Source organism: Chiloscyllium plagiosum, unplaced genomic scaffold (assembly GCF_037043375.1).
Source record: "Chiloscyllium plagiosum isolate Xiang-an unplaced genomic scaffold, Cpla_swu_hap1 HiC_scaffold_27, whole genome shotgun sequence".
NCBI lineage: Eukaryota > Metazoa > Chordata > Chondrichthyes > Orectolobiformes > Hemiscylliidae > Chiloscyllium > Chiloscyllium plagiosum.
This window is the reverse complement of record NW_028270165.1, coordinates 82449598-82472506: the sequence shown is the minus strand read 5'-3', so window position 1 is coordinate 82472506 and position 22909 is coordinate 82449598. Positions and strand designations below refer to the sequence as shown.

Sequence of the window (22909 nt, the reverse complement as noted above, 5' to 3'; positions counted from 1 at the left end):
TCAAAGTTAAAAATCACACAACGCCAGGTTATTCCAAAAGGTTTATTTGGAAGCACTAGTTTTCAAAGCGCTGTTTCTTCATTGGGTGGTTGTAGAGCAGAATAATTAGACACAGACTTTATCGCAAGAGGATTATAGTGTCATGGGAGTAATATTAAACAAACTTAGCTTACGTCTTTTAGAATGACCATGATAGTTTCTGTTCCTTCATATGTAAATATCAGAACTTTTTAAAAGTTACATTCTCAAGATTGCTTTTAACAATAGGTGTCTTCTCAGCTAAAGTAATGCATTGAAGGAGTGAAGTTAAAGTCTGTGTCCCACTGTTAGGTCAGATTGATTCTATTCCTAAAGTGGGAGTTACAGAATTGTGAGAAGTGATTTTGGTTTGAACTTTAAGATGTGCCTGAACCACAGAAAAGACAAAGCTTGTGTTTCCTTTAGAAACCACAGAAAAGACAAAGCTTGTGTTTCCTTTAGAACATTTTAACATTTTATATATTTAAAAGTAGAATAGTGTCTAACAATTCAAGCTGCAATTGATTGATGAACACAGACAGGGAAGAATGAGACCTTGGCTGATAAGACTGAGGATAGCGAAACGACTCGAGAAGACATCAGTTACAAATTAATGCAGAAAACATCTGCTGATAAGACCCTAGACAGACAAAGAAGAATAGGTCTTTGACTAATGAGACTACGGGGTGAGAAAAACAACAACTCTAGAGACTCTGAAGACATTTGTTACAGACTTTAAAATAATGATTTCTTTTAAAATGTGAACCTCGTGGCTCTTTGGAGCTATAGAGGGGAGGAGCTTATACTGTATTTAAACGAGAACTTTGTAAGCCTCTGGGCTCTCTTTCTCTTGAAGGAGTGCCCAACTCTGCAGACTTGTAATAAAACTTTGTTTTCCTGAATTTGTCTTAGAGCGATTATTGAGAGGCGATTTTCGTTTCTAACAACTTGGGGGCTCGTCATCCGGGATCAACACTCCGGCCGCAAGGGGAGTTGAGGAAGGATATCGGAGAAGGTGCACCCTGCTGAGTTCAGCAGTCCCTGATTCCTTGCTTGTCGCCCCGCGCGGCTTGAGCGAGTGATATCCGGGAGGCTCAGGAAAACAAAGGAAGGGTGTACCCGAGGCAGTGGGGACGGTTAACGATCGAGTAATTTCGGTGCACCGAACCCAGGTAAGACAAAACTTGCAGGGACCGTGTTTCCGGAGGACTGGGTACCTACGGGGTGCCTGTGGATTTTTTTTTCTACAGAGACGTGGGACTCAGGAATCTAGAGGCCGGGGCTCGCCTGTGAGGGATTTTGCAGAGACCGTGTTTGAGGAGGAACGTGTACCTACGGGGTGCCTGTGATTTGTGTCACAGAGACGTAGGACACAGGAATCCAAAGACCGGGGGTGCCTGCAAAGGAACCTGGGCGATCACGGGACTGAAGGTCCGGGAATTGGCTACATTGTGATAGATTATCACGGGAAAAATACGAAGTCCTCGGAAATGGGAAATAAGGGATCTAAGGTGATTAAGGGAAAGGTAGGCTTAAACAGGGACAATAACACATACCCCGGGGTACCTGACGATAGTCCGTTAGGGAGAATGCTAAATAATTGGGATCAGGCTGGAAGAAAGGGAAAATCTTAAAGGAAGATGGTAAAATACTGTCAAAAGTGGTCCCAGAAACCTATTCAGGGCGACTCAGTGTGGTGGCCTAGATTCGGTACTGACAAAGACTGGGTCCGGCAAGCCCTCATTTTATATGTCAATTCAAAACCTGATGTTAATCTGGAAGAAAGTGATTATGCCCTTTGTTGGCTGCCGGTTACGATATCTTGTCAAATGCAGGTAACTAATAAAGACTCGAAAGGGCAGAAAGAATGGGACCCTTTAGATCACTTACCGCCGCCCTACGTGACCCCGTCTGCCCCACAGAATGTTCCTTCGGGTGACGACGATTCAGGGGAAGGGGAAGAAGATGGGGAGGAATCACAAACTACCTCAGGGGTACAGACCAGATCTCAAGCTGAAAAGGGTCACAGACAAAACCCTGTCTCGATTGCAAGAATGAATCCACTCCGGGAAGTGCCCATGGGGGGCGAGGAAGGAAGGACGGGATATGTGAACGTCCCCTTGACGAGTACTGAAGTACGGAATTTCAGGAGGGAGATGAAGGGTCTACTAGAGGACCCCATGGGACTTGCTGAACAATTGGATCAGTTCCTGGGTCCGAATACTTACACGTGGGAAGAGATGTGTTCCATCATGAAAACATTGTTCTCTAGCCAGGAGCGTCAGATGATACGACAAGCTGCGCTCTTGGTCTGGGAGAGAGAGGGGGGAGAAGGAGGGGAGCAGAAGTTTCCCCTCACCGACCCCGAGTGGGATAAGAACACGGAGGGAGGACGGCGCAACATGAGAGACATGCGGGAATATTGGATAAAAGGAATAAGACACGCAGCCCCGAAGGGGCACAATTTTACCAAGGCCTTTGGTAATCATCAAAATCCGGAGGAAACCCCTACGGACTTCCTAGACAGGATTAGGAAGAATGTGCAGCAGTTTGCTGGGGTGGACCCTGAGACGGACGTGGGGCAACAACTCATACGGGTAGAGTTTGTATCAAAGGCCTGGCCTGACATACGGAAGAAGTTAGAGAAAATGGATGATTGGGATAGTAAATCTTTAAGTGAATTACTACGAGAGGCGCAAAAGGTGTTTGTGAGAAGGGACGATGAGAAGCAAAGGAAGGCGACAAAGATAATGATGCAAACGGTGCAACAAATGACAGCTGGAAGAAAGGAAATGGGAGAGCCGTGGCAGAAACAGGAAAGGGGAGAGTCGTGGCAAGAGCAGAGGAAAAGAGAACCATGGCCGGAACAAAGGAAGGGTGGAGGAACTCGAGGCCGCGACAGGGAAACGAGGAGGACACTCAGATGTTACTATTGTAATGAAGAGGGACATTTTAAACGAGAGTGCCCCCGCTACAAACGGGAGGTGAGGTCGTACGCCCTGATGGAGGAAGATTAGGGAGGTCGGGGGTTCCTACCCTTGGGGCAAAAGGACTATCGACAGGAACCCCTGGTAAACTTGAAAGTAGGGCCCCAAGGATCGGAGATCACATTTATGGTGGACTAGGGAGCCGAAAGATCAAGTATAATCCAAATACCCCCCGGCACCCGAGCAGGAGGAAAAGTTATGGGGGTATCTGGAATTGGAGGACAGAAATTACAAGTCCCAGTGGTAGAGGACGTGGAAATTGGATATGAAAACAGAACTACTAAACGAGACCTCCTTCTACTGCCATCGGCGGGATTTAATTTGTTAGGAAGAGACTTGCAGGTCAAACTAGGGATCGGAACGGTACCAAGTAACGGGGAAATGGTGGTAAGGTTGTTCGCCCTCACCGAAGATGATGATCAACAAATAGACCCGGAAGTATGGTACCGAGAGGGGAACAGAGGGGGTCTAAACATCAAACCTCTCCAAATCACCATGTTACAAGGAAGAGGCCCGGTAAGAAGGAAACAATACCCGATTGCTATGGAAGGACGGGAGGGGTTACAACCTGTGATAGAAAGATTAATCACAGATGGACTACTGGAGGAATGTATGTCCCCTTTCAATACTCCAATACTCCCTGTGAGAAAGCCGGATGGGACGTATAGGCTGGTGCAAGACCTGCGGGGGTTGAATGAAGTAGTCCAGGCTAGATACCCGGTGGTACCTAATCCCTACACGTTAATGAGTAAAATTCCCCCCGAACATGAATGGTTCAGCGTAATAGATCTGAAGGATGCTTTTTGGAGTTGCCCCCTTGACGAAGAAAGTCGGAACCTTTTTGCCTTTGAATGGGAGAATCCCTTCACAGGACGAAAGCGACAGTTAAGATGGACGGTCTTGCCACAGGGATTCACGGAGTCACCCAATTTGTTTGGACAAATACTGGAGCAGATCTTAGAAGGATTTCAGTGTAACGCGGAGAATCAATTGCTCCAATATGTCGATGATCTCTTACTCTCAGGACCAAGAGAAGAGGAGGTACGAGCAGACACCGTTGCCCTGTTGAACTTCCTGGGGAAACAGGGTCTACGCGTCTCCAGGACAAAACTCCAGTTTGTGGAGCGAGAAGTAAGATATCTGGGCCATCAAGTCAGTAAGGGGCACCGCCGTATCACGCCAGAACGAATATCAGGCCGGCGTATTAATCAGAAAACCATGCGTTCTATGCCAGCTGGTGGTCAGCCCCTAGCGATTAGGCCATTTCAGAGGATCCAAGTTGACTTTACGGAATTACCCCCAGTACAGAGATGGAAATATCTGCTAGTAATAGTAGACCATTTCACTCACTGGGTAGAGGCTTTCCCAACTGCCAAAGACGATGCACCAACCGTGGCCCGACTGTTGTTAGAGAACATAATCCCGAGATATGGCATAATGGAATCTATTGACTCCGATTGCGGGACACATTTTATTTCTAAGCTACACCATTTGATCTGTAATGCCCTGGGCATCCAATGGAAATTCCACACACCCTGGCATCCTCAGAGTTCGGGTCGAGTTGAGAGAATGAATGGCACGCTCAAGACCCAATTGACTAAGCTGATGCTAGAAACTAAGTTACCCTGGCCAAAGTGTCTGCCCATTGCCCTAATGAGGATACGTACGGCACCTCGCCGAGATGTCGGGGTTTCCCCCTATGAAATGCTCTTCGGATTACCGTATTGGAGTAAGGTTGATGGATGTCCCACTCTACAAGGGGGGGATGTATTTATCCGAACCTATTTACTGGCCTTATCCCGTTCTTTTGCAGAACTCCGAAGGAAAGGTCTCCTGGCTCAGACTCCGCCGCTCGACTTCCTCCTGCATAAGGTGGAGCCCGGAGATTGGATACTTGTTAAGACCTGGAAGGCCGAAAAGCTCCAGCCGCGGTGGGAAGGACCGTTCCTGGTTCTGTTAACAACTGAGGCAGCTGTTCGAACGAAAGAAAAAGGGTGGGTCCACGCATCAAGGATAAAGGGGCCTGTTCCGCCTGAAGAAGAAAGCACCTGGACATGCGAGCAAGGGGACAAGCCGTTGTCGGTAAAACTGAAAAGACAGTAATAATGAACTCTACTTGGACTGTATTGGTGGGGATATTGATCAGTTTACTCCTGTATGTGGGGGGTGTGTGCGGGAAATTTAACCTGACAAACTGCTGTCTAGAAATTGACGATAATGGTAAAGCGGTTCTGAAAATTTCCGATGAAATCAGGAGATTGGCCCATGTGCCAGTACAATCTTGGCGTCCTCTTAGTGGCATCGGATGGTGGGATGGTCTCCTAGGTGGTAGCTGGTGGCGCACGGCGTTGCTGGTGGTTGGGGGAGGCATGATTCTTCTTCTCGTATTACCCTGCCTAACTCCCTGTATTCAGTTTTTAATTCAGAAAAATATTTCCCGACTCCAGGCAGTGGTGGTTCCACAACATGGGACGCGGGAACTTAAAGTGATGTTACTGCGAAAGACATAGGATTTCCCGGGCCCTTGAAAAGGGGGGTTTATCTTGGTCAGGCACATCTTAAAGAAAGAAAAGGGTGGAATTGTGAGAAGTGATTTTGGTTTGAACTTTAAGATGTGCCTGAACCACAGAAAAGACAAAGCTTGTGTTTCCTTTAGAAACCACAGAAAAGACAAAGCTTGTGTTTCCTTTAGAACATTTTAACATTTTATATATTTAAAAGTAGAATAGTGTCTAACAATTCAAGCTGCAATTGATTGATGAACACAGACAGGGAAGAATGAGACCTTGGCTGATAAGACTGAGGATAGCGAAACGACTCGAGAAGACATCAGTTACAAATTAATGCAGAAAACATCTGCTGATAAGACCCTAGACAGACAAAGAAGAATAGGTCTTTGACTAATGAGACTACGGGGTGAGAAAAACAACAACTCTAGAGACTCTGAAGACATTTGTTACAGACTTTAAAATAATGATTTCTTTTAAAATGTGAACCTCGTGGCTCTTTGGAGCTATAGAGGGGAGGAGCTTATACTGTATTTAAACGAGAACTTTGTAAGCCTCTGGGCTCTCTTTCTCTTGAAGGAGTGCCCAACTCTGCAGACTTGTAATAAAACTTTGTTTTCCTGAATTTGTCTTAGAGCGATTATTGAGAGGCGATTTTCGTTTCTAACAAGAATCTTACGTGGATTAATGCAGGTTTTGAACAAAATATAATGTAATTCTGCACGTACATGTTCACCCCACAAACTTGTGCATGTGCGCGCAAGGGAAACCGAGTGTGTATGGGGGGGCGGGGTGAGGTGTGAGTGTGTGCCTGTGTGAGAGTGTAATGGGTTATAAGTCTGTGAGAGGCTGTGTGTGTGTGTGTGAGCATATAAGAGAGCGCTTGTGTATGAGAGAGGGTCTGCGTGAGTGTGTTGGTCTGGAGGAGCGTGTGTGTGTGTATGAGAGAGTGTATAATGTAATGGGGTCAGCTGCAGTGTGACATGAATCCAAAGTCCCAGTTGAGGCCATCCCCATGGGTACCGAACTTGGCTATCAGCCTCTGCTTGGCCAATTTGCATTTTTGAGGAGAAAGTGAGGTCTGCAGATGCTGGAGATCAGAGCTGAAAATGTGTTGCTGGAAAAGCGCAGCAGGTCAGGCTGCATCCAGGGAACAGGAGAATCGACGTTTCTGGCATAAGTTCCTGAAGAAGGGCTTATGCCCGAAACGTCGATTCTCCTGTTCCCTGGATGCTGCCTGACCTGCTGCGCTTTTCCAGCAACACATTTTCAGCAATTTGCATTTTTGCCTGTCCTGAAGTCCGCCTTGGAGGATGGTCACCCGAAGGTCCGAGTTTGAATGTCTCAGACCGCTGAAGTGTTCCTTGACTGGGAGGGAACACTCCTGCCTGGTGATTGTTGTGCAGTGTCCATTTATCCATTGCCGTAGCCTCTGCTCAGTCTCGCCAATATACCATGCCTCAGCGCGTCAGTGCCTGCAGTGTATGAGATAAACAATGTTGTCGGGGTCACATGAGTACCTGCTGCACTCACGGTGGGTGGTGAACCCATGTGTAATTGTGTTGACACTCTGACATGTTTTGCAGCTTCTGCCATGACAAGGTTGTATCATGTTGCCTTAAGGCCAGGCAGTTTGCTGCAAACAATGTTCTGTTTAAAGTTTGGTGGTTTGAAGGTGAGAAGTGGAGGCGTGGGGAAGGTCTTGGTGAAGTGCTCATCCTGATCGATAATGTGTTGCAGGCTATGAAGAACGTGTCATAGTTTTTCAGCTCCCGTGAAGTACTGGACAACAAAGGGTACCATTTTGGTTGCAGCTCGTGTTTGTCTCCTAAGGAAGTCATTACAGTTTCTCGCTGCGACATATTGGAACTGGCAATTGATGAGTTGAGCATTGTATCCCGTTCCTTTGAAGGTATGCTTGTGTACTTCCAAGTGTCTGTCACGTTCCTCCTCATCTGAACCGATCTTATGTATGCGAAGGCCTTGTCCATAGGGGATGGCTGTTTTAATATTGTCAAGTTATCCATGGGTTTACAGTACAGAGAAGTGCTGAGATGCTTATTCTTAATGGAGATGCATGTGTCCAAGAATGAGACAGATACTAAAGAGTAGTCCATGGTGAGTGTGATGGTGGGACAAAGCTTGTTGATATCACTGTGTGGTTGTTTCAGTGACTCCTCGCCCTGGGTCCAGAGGAAGAAATGTTGTCAATATATCTGGTGTATTGTGTTGGCTGGAGGTCCTGTGCAGAAAAGAAGTCTTGTTCGAACCTATGCATGAAAATATTGGCATACTGGGTTGAAAATTTGGTCCTCATGGCAGTTCTGTGTGACTGGATGAAGAACTGGTTGTCAAAGGTGAATATGGTGTGGTCGAGGATGAAGCAGATGAGTTGTAGGACAGAGCTCAAATTGGCAGTTGCTGGTATTCATTACTGAGGCTGTTATTGTGATGCCATCATGGTGGGGAATGCTGGTGTAGAGTGCTGAAACGTTCATTGTGACAAACAATGTTCCTGATTCGAATGGTCTGTTGGTGCTGAGTTTCTGGAAGAAATCTGTAGTGTCGCGACAGAAGCGTGGAGTCCCTTGTACAATGGGTTTCGAGATGCCTTCAACATAGCCAGAGAGATTCTCTCACACAGTCCCGTGGCCTGATACAATGGGACGAAGGCAGTAGAAGTTGCCTTCGTGAGAATACATGGGAAGAGGGTGCTTGAGAACTCTGAAGGATTGAATTGAAAGTCTTGATCAATGTTGTTAATTCATGGGTGTGCTCTTTGGTCGGATTGGCTGGCTGTTGCCTGTCGTGTTCCTGGTCAGTTGTCTGTACACTTCCTTGCAGTAGTCCAATCTATTCTGAATTGCTCAAAAACTGCATAAATCCATGTAAGATTCTGTAGTTCCCACTTTAGAAATACAATCAGTCTGACCTAACTTTGGAACACAGACAGACTTTGACTTCACGCCGTCGATGCATTATCTGAGCTGAGATGACCCCTATTGTTATAACCTGGTGCTGTGTAATTTTTAACTTTGTTTCCAATGAACACAGCCCACACCTCCAGCTGCTGTCAGTAAACTTTACAATGCCGATGAAACAATGAACTTGCAGTCCTGAAAAATTTAAAATTTCTAATAATATGAGCTACACATTGACTGCTCCTTCTAATATATGACATTGGAAACCTCACGCTGGAGGCTGAAAGAAATGAGCAGCTTTAAAATAAAAACCTGTTGGGTCTCATAGCCTTCAATTTGTGAGTCCAAAAGGTAGGTTCAGGTAACTTTTATTACGATTCAACTTTGTTACAACTTGAGATCTCCCCAGCACAAAGGTGGACAAAAAGTAGCTTTTTTTAAAGAGCTCAGACTCCCCTGTACCCCACTTCCTTTACTATTGGTCAGCTGAGTTTCCCTTTGTAATTGGATCCTTGGTACAGCCTTAACCCGTAGGAAGTATTATCTCACTCAGCAATTTCAACCTATACCCTGTCTCCAAGTAAGATTCTCCCGCTTATTTGCCAGGCTGGGGGGCAGTCAAGAGTCAACCACACTGCTGTGGGTCAGGAGTCACTTGTAGGGTAAACGATGCAACTGGAACGACTGAGTGAATCCTTTCCCAAAACGGCAGTTTCCTTCCCCGAAAATGGTTTGATCATGAGATTCTGAACTCCAGATTTCAGACTGAATTCCAATCCTGCCATCTGCTGCAGTGAAATTTGAACCCAGGGGTCTGCAGAACTGGGTTGATAGTCCAGTCGATAATAGCACTCAGCCATCACTCCTTCAATCCCCTGTGATGGCATGTGAACTTGCTGGTGCATTCACAGGTGGGAGTAGTGGATGAAGCCCTTACTTCTCGGAGAGCAAGTGAATAGCCTCTCTCCGGTGTGGACCCACTGGTGGATCAACAGTGTAGATGACTGAGTGAATCCATTCCTGCACATGGAGCACTTGAACGGTTTCTCTTCCACATGACCCGCTGGTGTGTCTGCAGATGGCCCATCTTACTGAATCCCTGTCTGCACACGGAGCGGGTGAAAGGTCTCTTCCCTCTTCCCCCGTGTGAACGTGTCTGTGGGTTTCCAGCATCGATAGGGAAGGGAACCTTTTCTCACAGTCCCCACATTTCACCATGGAGGTGGGGGTGGGGGCGGAAGCTTTCCTTGTGTCACTTTGGGGTTGAAATTACAAACAGAATGGCGACACAGTCTCTCCCCACTGTGAGAGGTGAGATTTTGATCCCCCAAGCCGAGTAAATGGTGTGAAGCACTTTTCACAGTCAGCGCACTGAATCTCCCTCACTCGGGTGTCTCAGTATTCTTCCTGCCACACCAGTGTCCAAAATCTCTCATGCAGACAAAAGCAAACATTTCTTCTCAATGTGAATGGCTGTTGATATTCAAGACCCATTGAATCAAGTGGCTCCGTCAGAAGTTGATGTATCATTTGCTTTCAGATTTCTTTCTGCATGTCTTCCTGCAAAAGAAATCACAAAATAAGTGAACACTTAGTACAGTTAAATGGACATAACATCGGTGGCAATTCTTGTAGATTGCCAGATACCTGCTGATCAGCACACAGAAACCTGAGAACCCTCACATAGCCAGATAACCTGAAGTGTGTACGCAGGAAAACTTCATTTAGGTGACAATGACCTGGAACAAGCTGCCTTCAAAAGTGTTGGAAATAATAGGACAGCAAGAAGTCATTCAGCAACTTTACTGGCTTTCTTTTCTCAAGCAGCCTTGATATTTCATTATCATGTCCTTGATTCAAAGGCATTTGACTGGGTGGAGTGTCTAGATCATTTTTATACCCTAGGTGAAGTGTTTACTAGATGGGTGAGGGTCCTTTACAGTGATCCTCCAGCAGCAGTTCTCACCAATAGTGTAAGGCCTAGTAATGTTAACATGGCAGGGGCAGGCGGCAAGGCTGTGGCCTTTTACCTTTACTTTTCACATTGGTGATTGAGCCGCTGGCAGAGACTATTTGTAGGGACTCCAATATAGTTGGCCCAGAGGTGGGATCAAAGACGCATAAGAGCACAGTATATGTGGATAAAGTTCTTATTTTTCTCTTGAACCCGGTAGTTTCAGTGCCCCAATTGATACAGTGGATCAATTCATTTGGCTCTTTCTCAGGTTACAAGATTAATTTTTCAAAGTCGGAGGCTTTGCCTGTGGGGTGTCTACGGGGAATATCTGACGTTGAGGGTGGGTTTGCTTTTCAGTGGGCACAGAGAGGTTTTCTTTACTTAGTCCTTTCTGTTACCCCCATCTTTGATCAGTTATTTAAGGCTCATTTTGTCGACCTTTTTGACAAGATTAAACAAGATCTTTGAAGATGGGGGGCCCTTCCGATATCATGGTGAGGTCGAGTGGCTCTTATTAAAATGAATGTTCTTCCTGGCTTCTTATATCCTGGGCTGTTGCTCCTTTTGATTTTTCCTAGGCAGACATTTCAGAAGTTGAATGGTTGGTTTGGTTCTTTTATTTGGGGCCAAGCAGAATTATTTATTAATTTATTGATCTGTAATGAGTAAAGTTTTGATTTGTTTTGTAGAGTAGTTTAGTAGTTGGTTTACTGTTGTTAGTTGTTATAATGTTATTTTAATATTTTTGTAGTGTTATAAGTTTTATAAAGAAAAGTTTTCAATAAAAATATTTTTAAAAGTCTAATGCTTTGTGCCTGTGATACTGTCCTCAGTCAAGGATAGATTCCCCATCACCACCAAGCCCCTGAATCAATATCTAATTGAGGAAATTGCCAACATCCAGATAAGTAGACAAACAGCAGCTGTATTTAAGTGGGGACTCCGGAAACGTGCTGTTTATTACAATAACTACTGTACACCCAACACGCATTAGGAAATAGACACCTGCCTGTGAGAAACGAAGTTCCCGTATCAATAAATTTCAATCCGAGTCAAATTCTGAAGCAGCGAATTTTATTGAAACATACTTGCAAGATGGGTGGCTAACAAGTTGGCACCCCAATCCAAAAATTACTTCACAATTTATACAGTTTAATTGAGTCTCTCTCGGTACTTCCCCATTTACTTCATTGGCCTAGCATATTACGCTATCACTATTCCTTATTGTATTCTGCCCCTGCCTCGCTGCGGTCCGCCCTTGTTTACTTCTCCCACTACTCTAAGCCTGGTGCCCCTTTCTCTTGTTTGTTTTATCCCTTATTTGCAACTAAGTTGGCTCATTCTGGTGCCTATGTGAAGGCAATCTGCTGAGCTGGCATGGCTCAGTGTTCTTTTCCTCCTTATATACTTGTCCGTAACATATTCCATTGTTGCTCGTCCTAATCTTAACTGATGCCCTTCATTGTTGTGATTCTGTTCGCCGAGCTGGGAATTTGTGTTGCAGACATTTCGTCCCCTGTCTAGGTGACATCATCTGTACTTGGGAGCCTCCTGTGAAGCGCTTCTGTGATGTTTCCTCCAGCATTTATAGTGGTTTGTCTCTGCCGCTTCCGGTTGTCAGTTCCAGCTGTCCGCTCCAGTAGCCGATATATTTGGTCCAGGTCGATGTGTTTGTTGATAGAATCTGTGGATGAGTGCCATGCCTCTGGGAATTCCCTGGTTACTAAGGATAGCTGGTCATGTCGTTTCGTGGCTAGTTGGTGTTCATGTTACGAACCAATGTAGTATACAAAATCCCATGCAAGGACTGCACAAAACACTACATAGGACAAACAGGAAGACAGCTAACGATCCGTATCCATGAACACCAACTAGCCACGAAACGACACGACCCGCTATCCTTAGTAGCCACCCAGCGGATGACAAGCAACATGAGTTCGACTGGGTCAACACTACTACTATAGGACAAGCCAAGCAGAGAATAGCCAGGGAATTCACAGGGAGTGCCAGGGCATGGCACTCATCCACAGATTCTATCAACAAACACATCAACCTGGACCCAATATACCGGCCATTACAGCGGAAAGCTGGAACTGACAACCAGAAGTGGCAGAGACAAGCCACTATAAATGCCGGAGGAAACAACACAGAAGCGCTTCACGGGAGGCTCCCAAGCACTGAGGATGTCACCTAGACAGGGGCGAAACGTCTGCAACACAAATTCCCAGCTCGGCGAACAGAACCACAACAACGAGCACCCGAGCTACAAATCTGCTCACAAACTTTGACTCCCTTCATATAGTTTCATCTTTGCATGCAAGTTTAGCTAACTCAGTTCTTTGCTGAAACAATTATACAATTGTGTAAGTTAGTTCATCACCTTGCAGAAGCAATTACAGCTGCAGAAGCAACCTGCTCGACCTATATCCCACAATTTCCCCCTTTTTCTGTTAGGATCATATCTAGGGACATTCTATTCTCACAGGCCAGTCTGCTGGTTGCATCAAGTAGTTCGGCTATGCCTTTAATTGTGTCTCTAGTGTAATTATTGAACCTTTGCTGATTATAGAAAATATAATTTATCCAGTCTACATTTTTGTTGACTACTACCCACCAGAAGAGAGCCGATTCAAAGCCTGCTGTGATCTGGTTACGAGCCTTGAACTCATCGGTATCCCTCTTGGAACTCCTATAGAGTCTAGATATATCCGCTCATCAAACGAATTATCCGATAGTGATCTCTTACTCCATTCCCCTTTCTTTACTATCTCTTTTGTTTCAAATGCCAGGGTGAATGGGATTGCCAATTGCACAATTGCACACATGCCCCTCCGATTTGGAGGTAGGGTGGGTCTCAATATTTTCCCTCCACAGTACCACCACAGATCCGCTCGGGGAATCCTTAATGCTGAGTAGTTCCCTCCCTTGTCCTTTTCCGTCACGTCCTCAATTTTGGTACATGATTTCAGCTCCCCCAAGTACCTGGACCGATTTGTTCCTTGTCTGTTTACAAAAAATGTGTGATTTCCGACCACGGCAGAAAACACGGGGGGGGGGGGGGGGGGGGGCGTTTTTAAATCTTTCTTCTTTAAGGGAGGGAACATTAATAGAAGGGGCATACAATTTTTATTACTCCGTGTGGTCTCATCCTGATAAAGGGCTATCATGCATGTCATGCCCCTCCTGTCTCGCTTTCACCCAAGCGGAAAGGGGACTACTTGGGCCATTGGTCTCCCAGAGGCACATGCATAACAATTGCTTTTATTCAGACTTTTCACAGTGTACTTTACCCAATCAACCCAGGCATTTGTATCCCCATATCCTGTTTCTACTTCAATGGTCTGTTTTAAGTGTTTACCTTTACAATTTTTATCACCTTAGGGTCAGAGTAAGGGGCTTTACTATTCCTTTCCCCTATTCGGGTTCCGTCTTGCACGTGTATATTGAAACAACATCCCAAGAAATCCTTCCTGTCTGCTTTCATTTCTATCAAAAATGTTTTGTTTAATTGGACCTGACAGGTTCCTCCCCCCAAAACTGCTTCACGCCATGACATTTTCTTTATTGTTAAATATATAGGGTTACACTTTTTATCGGGACAGTCAAGAGCTAGCCGGAAGGGACCCCGGTGTACTGTGACGAGTGGATTAATCAAGAGATCACCTTCACGGTCTTCATGCCTCCGCCATTCTTTACATCCTCCATCCCAAAGATATCCCTTACACGTCTCTCTCCAAAACACTTCCTTCCCGTCAACTCTACCCCATGCCCCCGCTTTGGGGCCTTTTTCATAGAACTTAAGATGTATCTCTGAGTTATTATATTGCCTCTGACTTCTTACATCTCCGCAATCCAGTAGGCTGCAGGCATCTGTTTCTATAACTTGTAGATTTGTACTTTCTGGAACCGTTATCACTAAGTAAGACGACCACACCATAGCCTGACAGAATCCTAAGACTAGAAAAGCTAATATAGGATACCTAAACATTCTTCCCATTCTACAGTGGTATTGAAGCACCGAGAGACTTAGCATACAACACTACAGAAACTCTCCCGTGCTCGCGCCACTATATAATCAGTTATTTAAAGTCTTTTTTAGCTTAGGTTTAAGTGGTTTTTTTGTCGGTTTGGTTGTCCAGACTTCTCTCTCAACTGGAGATTCAGCTGGCCCTTTGATCTGAGTGTAGTGAGTCCAGCCTTTCTCTGTTGTTCTTATCGCCGTTCTTATCATCAGAGTGCCTGGTACGGCCCCTCCTAGTCTGGTTGCAATTTGGTCTCAGTCCATGATCCCCCGGTTGGATCGAATGGACGGTGAATTCAAGGGGTGGAGTCTGTGCCAATAAACCCTGTTTCCTGACGAAAGACAAAGAGGAGGACAAGCCCAGTGATTCCTGAAGAAGGGCTTATGCCTGAAACATCGATTCTCCTGCTCCTTGGATGCTGCCTGACCTGCTGCGCTTTTCCAGCAACACATTTTTAAGCCCAGTATATACTTCTTTAAGAACAGATCTTTAGTCTGCAGGGTTGGCAGTTCCCCTTTCATTCCCAGATAGGGCAGGCCAAACAATATCTCATAAGGGGACAGCCCCATATCTTTCCTTGGGGCCGCTCGCACTCGCAAAAGGGCTATAGGTAAACACTTAGTCCAAGGGAGTCTGGTTTCTGCTACTAATTTAGATAACTGATTCTTGAGTGTCTGGTTCATTCTCTCAACCTTTCCTGATGAAGGTGGGTGCCAAGGGGACTGGAACTCCCAGGAGATTCCTAACCACTTCATCACTCCCTGCAGTACTCTGGAAGTAAAGTGAGTTCCCTGATCTGAATCTATGCATTCCGCTCTCCCATATCTGGGGATTATGTGTTCGAGTATTATCTTGGACACCCCACTTGCGGTGGCAGTGGCTAAAGGGTAGGCCTCCACCCATCCAGATAGGTGATCAACCATTACCAGCATACACCTCAGTCTTCCCACTCGGGATAATTCGGTATAATCTACCTGAATGCTCTGAAATGGTCTTAGCCCAGGTTCTCTTCCTCCTGGGACTTGTTTCCTTAACACCTTCTTGTCTACTTTTTTACATGTTATGCATCCCTCACATATCTGTTTGGCTATTGTATATATCCCTTTGCATCCATATTTCCTTAAAACTAAATCACACATTACTTGCACTCCCCAGTGATTCCCCTGATGTAAGACAGCCATAAATTTCTGGCATTGTCATTTTATTCAACATTTCCCTCCCACCAGGTAACAGCCAGCGCCCATCCGCTGTCTTTGCAGTTACTAAATGTTTTAGTTCCTTTTTCTCCTTTGCAGTAAACAACGGGGCACCTGAAGATCTGGAATTGAAGGTGTTAGGGAGTATAGCACTGCTCCCTGTGGATTCAGGGCTGCTTCTTTAGCTACCTCATCGGCCAGTCTATTTCCTCTCACTTCCGGTTCATTCCCCTTCTGATGTCCGTTTATATGAACTACCGCTATTTCTCTCAGGAGTAACAGGGATTCCAGCAATTGTTTTATCAATTTCTCACGTGCTAGTTATTTTCCTCTGCTATTTATCAATCCTCTTTCTTGCCAAATTTTTCCGAAGGTGTGTACTACTCCAAACGCATATTTGGAGTCTGTGTACACCGTTCCTTCCTTGCCTTCTAAGGTTCTGAGAGCTCTTTCGCTTAAGGGCGGCACGGTGGCTAGCACTGCTGCCTCACAGCGCCAGAGACCCGGGTTCAATTCCCGCCTCAGGCGAGTGACTGTGTGGAGTTTGCACATTCTCCCCGTGTCTGCGTTGGTTTCCTCTGGGTGCTCCGGTTTCCTCCCACAGTCCAAAGATTTGCAGGGTCAGGTGAATTGGGCATGCTAAATTGCCCGTAGTGTTAGGTAAGGGGTAAATGTAGGGGTATGGGTGGGTTTCGCTTCGGCGGGGCGGTGTGGACTTGTTGGCCCGAAGGGCCTGTTTCCACACTGTAATGTAATCTAATCTAATCTAAAAATCTTTCGAGGGCATAGAGTTCACAAGTTTGGGCTGACCAGCCATTAGGCAGTCTTTCAGCCTTGATAACACTTCCCTCTATCCCGTATACTACAGCATATCCATTGTGCCTTTACCCTCAATCACCCTGGAGGACCCGTCGGTAAACAACCGAGCTCCCGGATGCAACGGTACGTCTCTTAAGTCCACCTGCACTTTAGTCTGATATTCAATAATATCAAGGCAGTCATGTTCTGGATTGCCAAGGGCCACCTCCTCTCCCTGCCACAGAAATGCAGCTGGATTCAAGCAACTGTCTGTGACTAACGCAAGGTCATTCTGCTCTATTAAGATTGTCTCATATTTCATCTCCTAGAGTCTGTGAGCCACCGCCCTGCTTTCTGATTTTAATATGGTCCGTACCTGATGTGGGGTGCTGACTATTTAGGCTCCCCCAAAAGTAAGTTTCCAACTCTGCTCTACCAATAAGGCTGTTGCTGCCACTGCCTGCATGCCTGAATAAAGCAACTGGCTGCTTTATTCCCCCCCATCGCTGGGTTAGGACCCCTAGAACAAATGGAAGGGCTTGTCTAGGGAAGGTAATGCAAGAACAGGGACATGGATTAGGTTCCTCTTTAGTTCTTCAACTAATTCCCTCTCTTCTTCCCTCACTCCTTTTCGCAGCAGTGAGCGGCGGGAGCTGGGCGGAAGTTCAGACGGAGCGCAAGGCCGGTCGGGAAGGTAAGTGATTACTATTAGAGTGGGTGTGTTCTAAACCCCAGGTCCTACAAAGTAGGGTCTCCCTCCCTCCCTCCTCCTCGAACCTTAATTAAGAGTCCACAGACGTGCCACAAAAAGAGGGTCTAAGGAAGTTTAGATCGAAGAGTGAGGCGTCAGCACAGGATTCTTTGACAAGGAGGTTGAGTGAAGTGATTACGCTACAGTTGAAGAGGGTGAAGACATGACTGCCCAGCTGGTTCAGTGTGCTACGTGCTTGATGTGGGAGGTCAACGACTCTGGTGTGTCTGGCTCGTATATGTGTGGAAAATGTGTGCACTTTCAGCAATTGACCGAGCATATTGCAGTGTTGATGAAAGAACTCGAGGACCTTCGGCTCATCCGAGAGAACGAGATCTTTCTGGATAAGACCTTCAGCGATGTTATTACACCAATCATGCCAGAAGAGAGCAGACGATGAGAAAGGCAGAGAGGAGACAGGTGCAAGAGACCCCGGGAGAAGTACCTGTCAGGAACAAGTTGAAGCTTTTGGAAGCAGAGACTGATGACACTGCCAGTTCGCAAGGCGGCCAAGTTTGTTAATCAAAAGTTGCCGCAGAGGCAGAGCAGAAGAGTCGGACATCGCACAGAGGTAATAGGGGACTCCATCGTGAGAGGAACTGACTGGGGTTTTTGTGGCAGCAGACAGGATTTAAGGATGGCGTGTTGCCTTCCTCGTGCTAGAGTGAAAGACATCGCGGACAGAGTGCAGGAAATCCTCAAGGATGAGGGTGAAGAGCCAGAGGTGGTGGTACATGTCGGGAAGAAGAGGAGGAACATACTACAGCGAGACTTCGGAGAACTAGGAAGAAGGCTGAAAAGCAGGACGTCCAAGGTGGTTATCTCCGGTTTGCTTCCAGTTCCTCGGGCTAGTGTGGCCAGAAACAGGGAGATAATGGACTTGAATGTGTGGTTGGGGAACTGGTGCAGGAAGCAAGGATTTAAGTTCTTGGATCACTGGGGTATATTTTTTGGTAAACATAAATTCTACAAGAGAGATGGCTTGCACCTTAATAGGTTAGGGACCAGCATTCTGGCAGGCAGGTTTTCTACAGCAACACTACATTTAAACTAAGTAGCGGGGGGGAGGGGACAAGCTGGATGTTTAAAAAGGAAATTGAAGGGAAAGTTAGAACAAGAGAAGTCAAGAAAGACAACTGTACCAATGAGGCAGAAAACTCGGAAAGGGATCATGCTGGAAGGTTGAGTGAAATACGGGTTGATGGGAAGGGTGAGAGCAGTAACAAATTAAAAATACTATACATGAATGCACGAAGCATTAGACATAAGATGGATGAGCTTGAGGCTCTTTTGGAAATTGGCAGATAAGATATTGTGGGGATAACTGAGACGTGGCTTCAAGTGGACAGGGCCTGGGAAATGAATATTCAAGGATACACGTGCTATCGTAAGGACAGACTGACGGGCAGAGGGGGTGGGGTGGCCTTGTTGGTAAGGGAGGATATTCAGTCCCTTGCGCGGGGGGACCTAGAATCAGGGGATGTAGAGTCAGTGTGGATAGAGCTTCGAAATACTAAGGTTAAAAAGACCCTCTTGGGAGTCATCTACAGGCCCCCAAACAGTAGTCTGGATGTCGGATGTAAGTTAAATCAGGAGCTGAAATTGGCCTGTCGCAAAGATGTCACTACAGTTGTTATGGGGGATTTTAACATGCAGGTAGACTGGGAAAATCAGGATGGTATTGGGCCTCAAGAAAGAGACTTTGTGGAGTGCCTCAGAGATGGATTCTTAGAGCAGCTGGTGCTGGAGCCGACCAGGGAGAAGGCAATTCTGGATCGGGTATTGTGTAACGAACCAGAATTGGTCAGAGACCTCGAAGTGAAGGAGCCATTGGGAAGTAGTGACCATAATACAAGAAGCTTCAATCTGCAATTTCAGAGGGAGAGGGTACAGTCGGAAGTGACAGTATTTCTGTTAAATAACGGGAACTATGGAGCTATGAGGGAGGAGCTGGCCAAAGTTCAATGGTGCAATACCTTAGCAGGGATGACCGTGGAGGAACAATGGCGGATATTTCTGTGTCTAATGCAGAAGTTGCAGGATCAGTTCATTCCTAAAAGGAAGAAAGATCCCAGGAGGAGGCATGGGCGGCCGTGGCTGACGAGGGAAGTAAAGAAACATATAAAGTTAAAAGAGAAAAAGTATAACATAGCTAAGATAAGAGGGAAAACTGAGGACTGGGAAGCTTTTAAAGAGCAACAGAGGATTACTAAGAAGGAAATATGCAGAGGAAATATGAGGTACGAAGGTAAACTGACCAAGAATATTAAGGAGGATAGTAAAAGCTTTTTTAGGTATGTGCAAGGCAAAAAAATGGTTAGGACAAAAATTGGGCCCTTGAAGACAGAAACAGGGGAATATATTACTAGGAACAAAGAAATGGCAGAGGAATTAAATGGGTACTTCAGATCTGTGTTGACTTGGGAAGAAGACACAAGCAATCTCCCTGAGGTAACAGTGGCTGAAGGACCTGAACTTAAGGGAATTTATATTTGCCAGGATTTGGTGTTGGAGAGACTGTTAGGTCTGAATGTTGATAAGTCTCCGGGGCCTGATGGTCTGCATCCCAGGGTACTGAAGGAGGTGGCTCGGGAAATCATGGATGCATTGGTGATTATTTTCCAGAGTTCAATAGATTCTGGGTCGGTTCCTGAGGTTTGGAGGGTGGCTAATGTTATACCACTTTTTAAGAAAGGTGGGCGAGAGAAAGCAGGAAATTATAGACCAGTTAGTCAGACCTCCGTGGTGGGAAAGATGCTGGAGTCTATTATAAAGGATGAAATTACAGCACATCTGGATAGGAGTAACAGGATAGGACAGTCAGCATGGATTTATGAAGGGGAAATCATGCTTGACTAATCTTCTTGAATTTTTTGAGGATGTAACTATGAAGTTGTATGAGGGAAATCCAGTCGATGAAGTGTACCTGGACTTTCAGAAAGCTTTTGATAAAGTCCCACACAGGAGGTTAGTGAGTAAAATTAGGGTGCATTGTATTGGGGGTAAAGTACTAGATTGGATTGAAAATTGGTTGGCTAATAGGAAACAAAGGGTAGTGATAAACGGCTCCATTTCGGAATGGCAGGCAGTGACCAGTGGGGTACCGCAGGGATCCGTGCTGGGACCACAGCTTTTTACAATATATATTAATGATATAGAAGATGGTATCAGCAATAACATTAGCAAATTTGCTGATGATACAAAGCTGGGTGGCAGGGTGAAAAGTGATGAGGATGTTAGGAGATTACAGGGTGACCTGGACAAGTTAGGTGAGTGGCAGATGCAGTTTAATGTGGATAAATGTATGGTTATCCACTTCGGGAGCAAGAACAGGAAGGCAGACTACTACTTCAATGGAATCAATTTATGTAAAGGGGCAGTACAGAGAGATCTGGGTGTTCTTGTACACCAGTCAATGAAGGCAAGCATGCAGGTACAGCAGGTAGAGAAGAAGGCTAATAGCATGCTGCCTTCATAACAAGAGGAATTGAGTATAGAAGCAAAGAGGTGCTTCTGCAGCTGTACACGGCCCTGGTGAGACCACACCTGGAGTACTGTGTGCAGTTCTGGTCTCCAAATTTGAGAAAAGACATTCTGACTATTGAGAGAGTGCAGTGTAGGTTCACGAGGTCAATTCCTGGAATGGCAGGATTACCTTACACTGAATGACTGAAGCGACTGGGCTTGTATACCCTTGAGTTTCAAAGATTGAGAGGGGATCTGATTGAGACGGATAAGATTATGAAAGGTTTGGACACTCTAGCAGTAGGAAACATATTTCCACTGATGGGTGAGTGCCGAACCAGAGGACACAGCTTAAAAATACGGGGTAGACCATTTAGGACAGGCTCAGGAGAAACCTCTTCACCCAGAGAGTGGTGGCTGTGTGGAATGCTCTGCCCCAGAGGGTAGTGGAGACCCACTCTCTGGATTCATTTAAGGAGGAGTTGGATAGAGCTCTCAAAGATAGTGGAATCAAGGGTTATGGAGATAAGGCAGGAACAGGATACTGATTAGGAATGATCAGCCATGATTATATTGAATGGCGGTGCAGGCTCGAAGGGCTGAATGGCCTACTCCTGCACCTATCGTCTATTGTCTATTCTTCTGACCAATTCAATAATTTAGGTTCTTCCTCTAATTGTTTCAAACATAATTTCTTTATTTTCTATGCATATGAGTCTATCCATAATCTACAGTACTCAGGAATTTTAGTAATTCCCTTTTGGTTTTAGACTGCGGCATTCCCACAATTCTCTCAATTCTTTCTGGGCTTATTTTACATTTTCCTTCACTGATTAGGTGTCCCAAATATCTGACTTCCATCTCTACATACTGCAATTTATTCTTGGAGACCCTCAATCCTTGTTGTCCTAGAAAGTTTAGTAATTTGTTTGTGGCTTTTATTGTTTTGTCTCTTTCTCACCTGTTAACAAAAGATCATTTACATATTGTATCAGAGTAGCTCCTTGGGAGCTATTAAACTTCTCCAAGACTTGTTCCAACACCTGGCCAAAGAAATTCAGGGATTCAGTAAATCCCTGTGGGAGTACCGTCCATCTGTACTGCTGTTTTCGCCCTCTTTTTGGATCTTCCCACTCGAAGGCAAACATATTCCTATTTCCCTCCGCCAGTGGACATGCCCAGAAGGCATCCTTCAGATCCACTACACTGAACCATTTATGGTCATGGGGAATCTTACTCAGTAGTGTATAGGGATTAGGAACCACAGGGTGGCGGGCTTGTACTATTTGGTTCAATGCCCTTGGGGTCTTATAGCAGGCGATAACTATCGTCCGATTTCTTTATTGGCAGGATAGGGATATTGTAAGGGGACAAGCAGGGCTTTATTAATCCATCCTTAATCAATCCCTCAATTACTGGCTGCAGTCCCCTGCGTCCCTTTATTGAAATCAGATATTGTATTTTGCAAACCACATCTCCCTCTCTTTTTGAACTGATCTCCAAAGGAGGTATTCGTAATTCCCGCGATTCCCTTCCCGTTCCCACGCTATGGGTTCTATTTCCTTCTCCTCTTCTTCAGTCAGGATGGCCATTTGTATTACTAATCTCTGGTCCCATACTCCAATCTCCAGTCCCAGGAGTATGATTAAATCCCGCCCCAATAAGTTACTTTCACTATCAGGAGTATATAACAGTTCACTTTTGACTATCTCTTCCCCATTTTCGATTATCATAGGTTCAAAAACTGGAACTGTAAATCCCTCCCCTTTTACTCCAGAAACAGCTAACATTTGTTTTGAGATTTCCGCTCTCTTGCGCTTAAAATTTAAGGATGACCTTGTGCCCCCATATCAACTAGGAAAACTACGTCCTCTTTGTAAGGTCCCTCCTTTAAATTTATCAAGGGTTCCTGGTGGGTCCCCGGGGGCAGGAACCCATGATATCCCTATTCTTCATCGAGGTTCATAAACGGTACTGCCTTTGCTTCCTTTTTCAGATCTGGACACTCTCTCTCAAAGTGACCTGTCTTTCCACAGTAATAACATCCCGCCTGTGGGGATTTCCACTTTGTTCCTTGTTTCTGTCCACCAGACCCCTTAACATCTCCTCCCCGATCCCTTCTCCTCCCTTTATTTTCAACATGCTGCCCGCCACCATTCCAGTTTCCTTCTCCTTTTAGTTTTATCCTTTTCTTTATTACCTCATCAACCGTGGCTGTCATTATTTTTGCCTTCTGTTTCTGCTTTTTATGTTACGTTGCCAGATCAATTGCTGAGCCGATTTAACC

The 22909-nt window shown here is 45.5% G+C and overlaps 1 protein-coding gene across 1 annotated transcript in view; it reads left to right on the top strand.

Moving 5' to 3' along the window:
* The window catches only part of LOC122544886 (uncharacterized), a 195840-nt gene that overhangs the window by 134546 nt on the left and 38385 nt on the right, over positions 1-22909 (top strand). The gene's annotated exons all lie outside the window — the stretch shown is intronic.